The sequence below is a fragment of the Pinus tabuliformis genome, chromosome 6 (genome assembly GCF_031772625.1).
Source record: "Pinus tabuliformis cultivar Carrire ecotype Pingquan chromosome 6, CPIR1, whole genome shotgun sequence".
In the NCBI taxonomy this organism is placed as follows: Eukaryota; Viridiplantae; Streptophyta; class Pinopsida; order Pinales; family Pinaceae; genus Pinus; species Pinus tabuliformis.
The window spans coordinates 1,902,158,811-1,902,168,744 of NC_142292.1; positions in this window are offsets into that span (position 1 = coordinate 1,902,158,811).

The window sequence follows — 9,934 nt, forward strand, 5'->3', positions numbered from 1 at the left end:
GTATGCGATGCGATGAACTTCGCATCGCAATTTCGCAGTATTTGTTTTTCGCGCTCGAGTTATGCTTTGGCCTTTCCTTGCGATGCGATTTGAACCTTAGGGAGAGTAATACAAAAACTTTAGAAAAAATATTTTTCTTTTGGGATTTTCGTTCAGGGTCCCCTCTTCGCTTGACGTTATTGCTAATGTCAAGTGAAGAAAGGGGGGTTGTTGGTGACCACAACAATGGCGATTCACTGTGAAGAACCAGTTATCTCTGCTTGTTCTATTGCATTTTCACTTCCAAAACAGAAAAGTTTTCTTATGCCTAAATTTTGTTATGGACAGATAGAGCATTACCTTTTATCCTGTCAATGATGCTTCATCACAACTTCTTATTTGATTCTGATTGTTTGTTTCCCCTGGGTTATTTTTTTGTATTCATACCTAGTCATTACTCAGTCTCCTCAAAGACAAAATAAGGTCTTCTCTGCGTACTGGCTTTGTAAAGTATGCTCATTTGTCGCAGGTAGAGCCTCTGCTGCCCGCAAGCGTCCATAGCCTCGACAGGGTTACCATGTTATCCAGCAATGATCCTTTTTCCTGCTTGAGGTTATTTACAACATTCCAGAGAAAAATCCTTTTGACACTTTTTCTTTCTTTCTTTCTTTTTTCTTTTGATTTTTTATTCTCTAAAGAACAATGTCTTGGTTTGGTGGCCAAATTATGACACAGTCATTCACTTGATTTATACTTTTTTGCTGAACAAGCTGGCTCGTGATGAGACCCCTTGTCTTTCGATTGCACAATCTTGAGTCGTTGCCCTGTTTTGGTAGACAGTAGTGGCAAAGTCAGCAAGTTATAATATCTGTGATCATGATAAGTCGGCTCGTGATGAGACCTCTTATTCTTTGAGATATAGTGTTTTCTTGGATTGTTTCTCTGGATGCTGCGATTTTCCTTAGCAGGGAGGAAGTCATTGTTTTTCCTTAAGAAAGCTCTGGACGACAATAATAGAGTTTTAAGAACAGCAGTTTTGCAGAGAATACCTATTTTGCTATCGATGATACCTTTCATAGCATTGGTATAAAACAATTTTTTGCCAAAAGTTACTCTCATCCCAGGTTTCTTTGTGAAGTTTGAAACTAACATCATATTCAGGTTAAAGTCAACTCTATTTGTCAATAATAAAAGTCAGATTTTTCGAAAAGTTTTGCTATTTATACAAGTGAAATCAAAATCTGATACAGAAATGGTATGTTGCTTCATGAATACTATTTATGATCATTCACAACCAGCCCTATCTATGAAAAATGAAAACTAACATGAAAATTTAAAACTATCCTACAAAAACAGAAGGATGACCTTCTATGGGAAATACATTTTGAGGATTTGTCCGTTTACAGGCAGAGAATCTCTCTTGCCTGTCAAGTCCTGCAACACAAAAGTCGACGGGCCTATGACTTCTACGATTTGAAAAGGACCAAGCCATAGCTTCTGAAATTTCGTGTGTTTGCCCTTTTCTTCGTGAGCCTTATCCCACTTCAAAACTAGATCACCCATTTGGAAGTTTTTTCTGGTCTTTATGTTCGAGTCAAAAGAGGATTTTATCAGCGCTTGGTGGTGAGCATGGGTTTTCTTGGCCTGTTCTCGTCGTTCTTCTAACTTGATTACCTCCATTTGCCTTAGTTGTAAGGGAGAAGTAGGTACTTCATCAATGTATTGTACTAAGGACAAAGAGGGGATGAGTAAGTGAGTAGGAAGAACTGCTTCTCTCCCGTAAACCAAATTAAAGGGAGAAGTCCCGATAGAGGCTTTCTTGGTAATTCTGTCTGCCCATAAGGCGTTTACCAGCGCTTTGTGCCAATTCTTTTGGTTTTGGTCAACTGTCTTTTTGATAATCCTGATTAGGTTCTTGTTCGTTGATTCAGCCAACCCATTGCCTTGCGGATAGTAGTTGGCAGAATACTTCAGTTTGAACCCTCTTTTGAGCGCGAACTCAGTCATGGTATTTCCAGAAAAATATGAAGCATTATCAAATATTAAGGCCGTCGGCAATCCAAACCTAGTAATGATAAACTGATCTATGAATTCAACAATGTTTTCAGAATTAGCTGTCTTGAGCGGAACTGCCTCTACCCATTTAGTAAAATAGTCAGTTGCAGTGAGGATATACCTATGCTGTTTAGAGGAGTGAGGAACGATCTCACCTATAATGTCCAGGCCCCATTGGCTGAATGGCTGTTCGATGTTAACCGGCTGCAGTGGCATGGATGACTTCTTTTGTTTTCCTGCAGAGGTTTGGCAGACTTGGCATTTTCTCACGTGATTGTACGAGTCTTTGAACAGCGTGGGCCAGTAGTATCCTGCACGTAAGATCTTGTGTGCGGTGGCTTCTCCAGCATAGTGTCCACCTGCTGGTCCATCGTGGAGTTCCTGCAAAACCTTTTCGGCTTCAGTTTTCTCAAGACATCTAAGAAGCACAGAATCATAGTTTCTTTTAAATAAGACATCATTTACGAGCTGGTATTGTTTGGCTTTTAACCTCAGGGCTCTCTTTTTTATGTGATCCAGGTGAAATGGAGCATATCCGTTCTTTAGGAAATAAATGATGTCGGCATAAAATGATTCTGCGTCGTTTAGGCTTACCTCATACGTGTGTACCTCTTCAGGTGACTCTTCGGGGATTTGCGATGCTCCAGCTAACATCTTGCAGAAGCCTTGGCCTCTTACGATGTGTGCTGGCTTGATTTCCAGGTCGTATTCTTGCAAGGCGGTGATCCAATTCGCTCTCTTTTCGCCCACGTCTTTCTGAATCAGGAGGTTTCTTACCGCCGGGAATGGTACTATGACCTTGGTATGGGTCTTTAGCAAGAAGGGTCTGAAATATTTTACTGCTTTAAAGACGGCATATGCCTGTTTTTCTACGTCCGAATATTTCAGCTCAGCACCTTGTAAGTTTGAGCTAAAGAATGCGATTGGGGCTTCTGCCTTTTCTTTGTTTGCCTGGGTCAAGATCGCAGCATAAGAATGCTCTGAGGCAAACGTGTATAAGACAAATGGTTCTGAAAAATTTGGGGTTGCTAGGGATGGAGCGTCGATGATGGCTTGTTTGATTAAGTTAAACGCTTCGTGCTCGTCTAGACCCCATTTAAAGCTTGAATTCTTTTTTATCATTTTTTGTAAAGGAGAAATAATACGTGAAAAATCTGGGACAAATCTTTTCACAAAATTGATCTGTCCTAGGAAAGATTGCATGGTCTTTTTGTTATGGGGCATGGATATCTCGGAAATTTCTTTGATTCTGGCAGATTCGATGTGAATGCCCGATTTGGACACTATGAATCCTAGCAATTTTCCTTCATTCAACGCGAAAAAAGATTTCTTCGGGTTAAGCGAGATTCCATACCTTAAACATCTTTGAAAGATTTGCTTCAAATCTTTGAGATGGTCGCTTCGTTTTTTGGAGTACACAGTTATATCATCCAGGTAAATCACTACTGATCTATTGATTAACCCTTTGAACGCAATATCCATAGCTCTTTGAAAAGTAGCGCCGGCGTTGATCAGACCGAATGGCATCTTTCGATACGCGTAGGTACCCCACTTAGTTCGGAAGGTGGTTTTTAGCTGATCGTCTGGGTGTACCAGCACTTGATTATATCCTGAAAATCCATCCAGGAAAGACATCAATTCTGAGCCTGCTACAGCCTGTAATATTTGCTCCATAGGTGGGAGGGGAAAATTGTCCTTCTGACAGGCTTTGTTGAGATTCCGGAAGTCGATGCAGATTCTAATATCTCCGTTTTTCTTCCTAACAGGTACCATATTGGATACCCATTTGGAATGTCTGACCGGGAAAATTATTCTGGCTCTCAACAACTTATTCAGCTCATTTTTTATCTGATTTTCCAGGTTGGGGTGGATTTTTCTGAGCTTTTGTTGGACGGGTTTCTCGTTGTCGATCATAGGGATAGTGTGCTGAATGATAGAAGTGTTATAAGTTTTCAGCTCATCGTAGTTCCAGGCAAAGACGTTCTTATACTGTCGTAGAAGACGGATGTATGCTGATTTTTCTTCAGGAGCTAGGCCTTGGCCTAGATTGACGTTTTGGGGTTTCTCGTCGGTTCCTAAGTTCACTGATTCGTAGTTCAAAGTTGAACTGTAAAGTTTGGCGTTAGCTGACCTTTTGAACCGACTTTTTAAGTCATACAAGTCTTCTAATTTGACCACTGATTTGGGTATAGCGTTATCAGTGCCACTTTGTTGTATTTGGTGGTCATGGCAGTCCTCGTCGATTATCTGGTTTGAGTAGGATCCTTCGGAGGTAAGGAAACTTACGATGTCTGGGTCGTCGTTGAATACTCTCCAGTTGGTGATGTTGTCAGGGATAGACGGTTTAAAAATTAATTCTATCGAAAACCTATCTGGACTAAAATCTTCGGAGGGAATGAGTCTGGAGGCTACGTTTGCTAGCAGGTCTGCGCTTGCATTGTGAAGTCTTGGGATTGATGAAATATTAAATGCTGTAAAATGCGCAGTGAGATCTTGCACTAAAGATTGGTAGTGCTTTAAATGACTAGACAGGCAATGTATGGTGTTACGTACCTGTTTGACGACGATCTCGGAATCTCCAAAGACTTGAATATATTTGACGTTGGAGCCGATTGCTTTGTATAGGCCTTGCACCAAGGCTTCGTATTCCGCTGTGTTGTTCGTGCAATCGAACTCCAGTCTGCATGTGAGCATGGTCTTATTTCCGTCTGGGCTAATCAAGACGCATCCTGCTCCCGCTCCCTCGTTGGACTTAGAGCCATCAAAATATAATTTCCAAAATAAAGAAGTATTTACAGGGTTATCTAAGAAACTAACACATTTCGAATCATCAGTCTGGGAAAAGTTTTCTACTTGGGACACGACTGAATTTTCTAAATATGGTGATATGTGAGCATTGAAATTTCCAAGGAAAGAGTCTACCGAATAGTTGCCTATGATGCTGCTGTTGTATGCTATGGCTTCGTTCTCTCCCTCCAGGTCCGTCACTATGTACTTTTGGTGCAGTTCTCGTTCAACCTTTATTTGATTTGGCTTCCCGTTGAAGGGTAACCACATGTGCGACCAGTCAGTCGAAAAATATCCGTGTAGCTTCTCGGACCAATCCCTGCTAAGAATTAGACCATAAAATTCAGGGATGTCAGTAACTAGAATATCGATGACCTGGCACACCTTGGGGTTGGACGATAGTCTTATGTTCACTTGATTAAGTTCGCCTATCACTTCGACTTGTGATCGATCAAGTTGAACTATGCGTACTGCGGATTTTTGCGGTTGAACATTAAGTTTGGCACATATTGACTTGGGTAGAATATTGGTTGAAGCACCAGAATCAACCAAGCAGTTATGCACGTTTCTGTTAAAGATCTCGTAAGTGAGGAGGAAAGGGGAAGTGTGAGATCTAGACCTTCCTCCAATCAAGGCGATGTCATTTGGATCGATTTTATTGATCGCGTTGATTGGGGGTCTTCCTATATTATGGGAAGCTATAGCTGTAGGTAAAGGCGCAGTAGGTACGGCGTGTAACTCTTTCATCATGATTTTCTGTTGGTGTTTCAATTTGCTCAGCTCGTACAGGGTGATATTAGCCCTAGTCTTCTTCATGTCGTCGATGATGTTATACTCCATTTCATCCAACATTATTAGTGTCTTTGATGGAGGCGATTGCTCTGATTGGACTGGGCTAAATGAGGTCGCTTTAGGGGTTGTCTTCTTTGTTGCGGCCTTTTCTTTTGCTGGAGGGCTTGCGCCCTTCTGTTTTGGGGTAGTCTGGGGAGGATCAAGTTGATTTCTGCTTCTTGTACTAACCGGAAGTGCTTCTTGATCTTCCTCTTGTGGGAGGATGAAATCCCACATTCCTTGCAGTTCCACCACTTCTTCATCGTCGGTATGCGTTTCAGCGGTGTTCTCTTCTTCTTCTTCTTCAGATTCCACGTTAGAGACCACGCTAGGTGGCTTCGTCTCCATAGGAGGATTTCTCTTAAAACTCCTAAAAGGCTTTCTTGGGGACGATTCTGCTACTTGTTTCCTGATATCAATCATCTCATTTGACATGGCCTTTAATACCTTTTGTAATCCTTCCATGTCGAAAGGATCCTTCGTTTGCTTCTTCTTGGTTTCTTCTTTGAAAGAGATTTTCTTAGATTTACGCTCTTCGATTGTAGATCTCTTTTCTAGGGCTACTACGCGTCTTTCGACTGCTAATGCCTCAGCCAAATTTTCGACTAAGGTTGTCTTGCTTGCCCTATCTACGAAGATGGCCAAGTTTGAAGGTAAGGCGGTGATGTACCATTCGCATCTTACTTCCTCGCTGGGTTGAGAAGCAGTGGGGATTTTATTGAGGATCTTGTTGAACCGTAAGTTAAAATCTTTAATGGGTTCCCGAGCCTCAGCTTTAAGATTGGACAGATCATTGATCAGTGTCGCTGTCGATCTATCATCGCCGAATTTAGTGAGAAATTGATTTTGAAAAATATCCCAGCTGGTGATAGATCCGGAGGGTAGCGAGAAGTACCATGACCCGGCCGTTCCTTGCATTGTATAGGGGAAGATTCGGACCACGGCGTCTTCGTTGGTAACTCCGTTGAGATTAACATAAAGCATGAAATTATTGATATGTTCTTCAGCTAGCATTCCAGTTTCTGGATTGAACTTTGGTAACCACTTCTCGGGATGGGCAGGTATTGGACTCAGGGGTGGAGGCATTAGAACCGCCCCAGGGTTGTTCCATGGAGATTGTGCCATCGCTGAGTTGCTGGTTAGTAAAAGTGTAGAAGATGATCTTTGAGATTGAGAAGATAGAGATGTTATGATCTTTGACGATTGTGGAGGAAGAGTTGCGGAAGATGGATGAGTGATTTGAGGTGGAGATGTGGGTGGTAGACTTCGCGGAGAGGGAGTTGAAATGGATGAGGTGGATGAAAGAGTCTCTCTGTCAGACTCTTGAAATGCTTTCCTTGCTCTTTTCCTAGTGGGGAGAGGGATTTCAGTTGGCTGAATGCCAAACTTTTCACTCTTCAATCGGGTCAGGGGATGAGCAGGGTTGTATTGCGAAGTCAAGCTGCCTTTAGATTTATCAGATTTCTGGTTAAAAATAGAGAATCCCTGGAGTTTACGGATCAAGGTTTGAACTTCAGGGGGATCGACAATAAGTTGTTCTGATGTATCGGGATGTATAGCAGCGGTGGATGTCCGAGCGACTTCCAGTTCCGAGTTTAGTCGTATTGGGGAAGTCGGGGAAGTTGGTGAGGGTGATTTGCTCTTAGAATGGTATTTGGGTTTTGAATTATGTGCCATTCATAGCTGTAGCCCTCCTTCTAGCGCCAAAAATGTTGAGGGCCCCGAGGTCGGGTCAACAACAAGGGGGATACCCACCCGGTCCGGAACCTGGTTGGCGGCTCCTTGCCCGTTTGGAGTAGCGGGTCCGACTGGGGGTAATGGGACCAGTTTCCCAATGTGATGGGTGTGTGTGTGTGTGCGTAGAGTCTGATGGTATTAATCTAAGAAAGGGGGGGGGATTCTTCTAATCTAGTTTTAATTCTAACTGCTAAATTAACTCTATGCTAATGTAATCTAATGAAGAAAAATATATCTAATCTACGCTAACCCGGGGTGTTTCTCTTTTGTTATGCGATCTAGAAAGATTTCTAACAGCAGCCGATAATAAAGATCATTCAACTGATATCAGAATATAAATCAATAAAGATAAACCATTCTGCATAAGAAGTTAGGCAGAGTAGTTGTGAACAGCATATCGCATAATCAGTTTTCTATATGTTAAACATAAATAAATGACCCCACCGTACAGAAGTGCCAAATGGTAATACAGACATTCATGCAATAACATACAAAGAACTCAGCCACATATCACTTTAGGGATACTAGCAGAATCTAGCCAAGAGATAAAAGTACCATTTATGAATAAGTTCACTAATAAACTTCAAGTAACAATGATTTATTTCTACTTGTTCTAACATCTGCTAAGAGTACAGAAGTGCAACATCAGTAACAGATATTAAAATGCAAACACAAATAAATCTCGATCCATCCATTCATCAAAAACCTCCTCTGAGGGTGCAGAAGTGCATGTTCTGAGGATAAGTTTTTTGACAGATTTCTGGACCCTTCTCCAAAAACCATGAGAAGGGTTAAATACTACTAACTAATCAATATTAATTACATGAAATTAGGGAATCGGCCTCAAATGACCGCCCTTTTACTAAAAGCAACTTTATTTCTAAACTTAAAATCTAATTTCTGACCGTTTCTGTATATTCTCTTTAGTGCTGTCAACAGTGTAATGCTTTCCTGGGAAGAGTCGGCTAGCCGCCTTCTTGTTTCGCTCGGGAGATAAAAGTGGAAATAGCAGGAGCTGGCACTTCCTTCCGGCAGACCAGAAGATATTTTCGAAAACCTTTCTCTAACTGGGTGTATTCGCTGCGTGTATACTTAGCGTGTCCCAGTTTCTTCTCGAACTGATTTTGCTGTTGCCGTTTTCGGTTTTCGGTCGTGCGGTGGATTGAGTGGGTTAAGAGTCGTGTTGCATGGGCAACTCCCTGTTTCGAGAATTTCTTCCGTTCTTTGTTCCAGGTTTCCCTGAAGCGTTCTCCTTCTCATGCGCTTCTTTCTCTGCTTCACTAAGTCTTAGCTTCAGGATCTTTTCTGAATACGCTGCTTTTGTGCGCCTTTGACTCTGAGTCCTGGATAGTCTAATTTCATCAGTGCCGGTTGGCTGATAGCCTGGGATCCGCGGTTCTGCTGCATGCGGCATCCATTTTGCGAAAGCATTCTCTCTTTGCTGATTGGCGCTTTCCTCTTTCCTTCAGATGTTTCCTGCATATAAACTTATATCAGTTGCGTGTCTTGCAGTCTACGCAAAGGAGAAGTGAAATGAAAAGACTTGACGTGAAAGCATTAATCCCTAATGAACGCATAATTCTGACATCCATCATCACTTGATTCTTCGATAAATGTAACGCAATCATTCCTAGATACTTAAGCATGCGGTCATTAAATTCTTTCAAGGCGCGCGCTTAATGCATGGGTCTATCGTGTGGTAAGTCTTTTCAGATCGCAGGTCGCAGATCGCAGATCGCTGCCATCGCAAATCGCAAATCGCAAATATCGCAAGTTCTCGTTTAATGGTTACGTTGTATAGCGTAATGCTTGCGATTTGCGATATCGCATATCGGCGATCGCATTGCTCGAAGGTTTTTCTTTTAAGGGGCGCGTGTGAAGTATGCGATGCGATGAACTTCGCATCGCAATTTCGCAGTATTTGTTTTTCGCGCTCGAGTTATGCTTTGGCCTTTCCTTGCGATGCGATTTGAACCTTAGGGAGAGAAATACAAAAACTTTAGAAAAAATATTTTTCTTTTGGGATTTTCGTTCAGGGTCCCCTCTTCGCTTGACGTTATTGCTAATGTCAAGTGAAGAAAGGGGGGTTGTTGGTGACCACAACACTAACCTAGGTGAATCAGGACCACTAGAAGTTGGAGTAGCAGGTTAAGATATCTCAGTTCTTCACCTATATCACTAGTAGACGAAAAGCTACCAGCAAGTTTGGAAACTGAAATCGATTGCGGATCGTAACCTGTTACTAGAGTTTGGTAATCAAGATGTACAACCAATGAAGACTCTCCTTCTTCAGGTGACCCAACTTTACTACCACTAGGAGTTACGAGGACTTTCAAGCCTTCAAGCTGGCTCGGGACTTCTTCAGGAGGTTGGCCCCGAAGTCTACGGGACTGTCTTGGTAATTCAGCCACAGTTAAAAAATTTTAACTACTTCACACACAAACAAAGTAAAATCTCAATGAAAAACACCTAAAGCCTCTAAAGAACCAAACAATTTTGAATCACATGCCTAAAGAATCTAGAGATCAAACGCACACAAACAGTA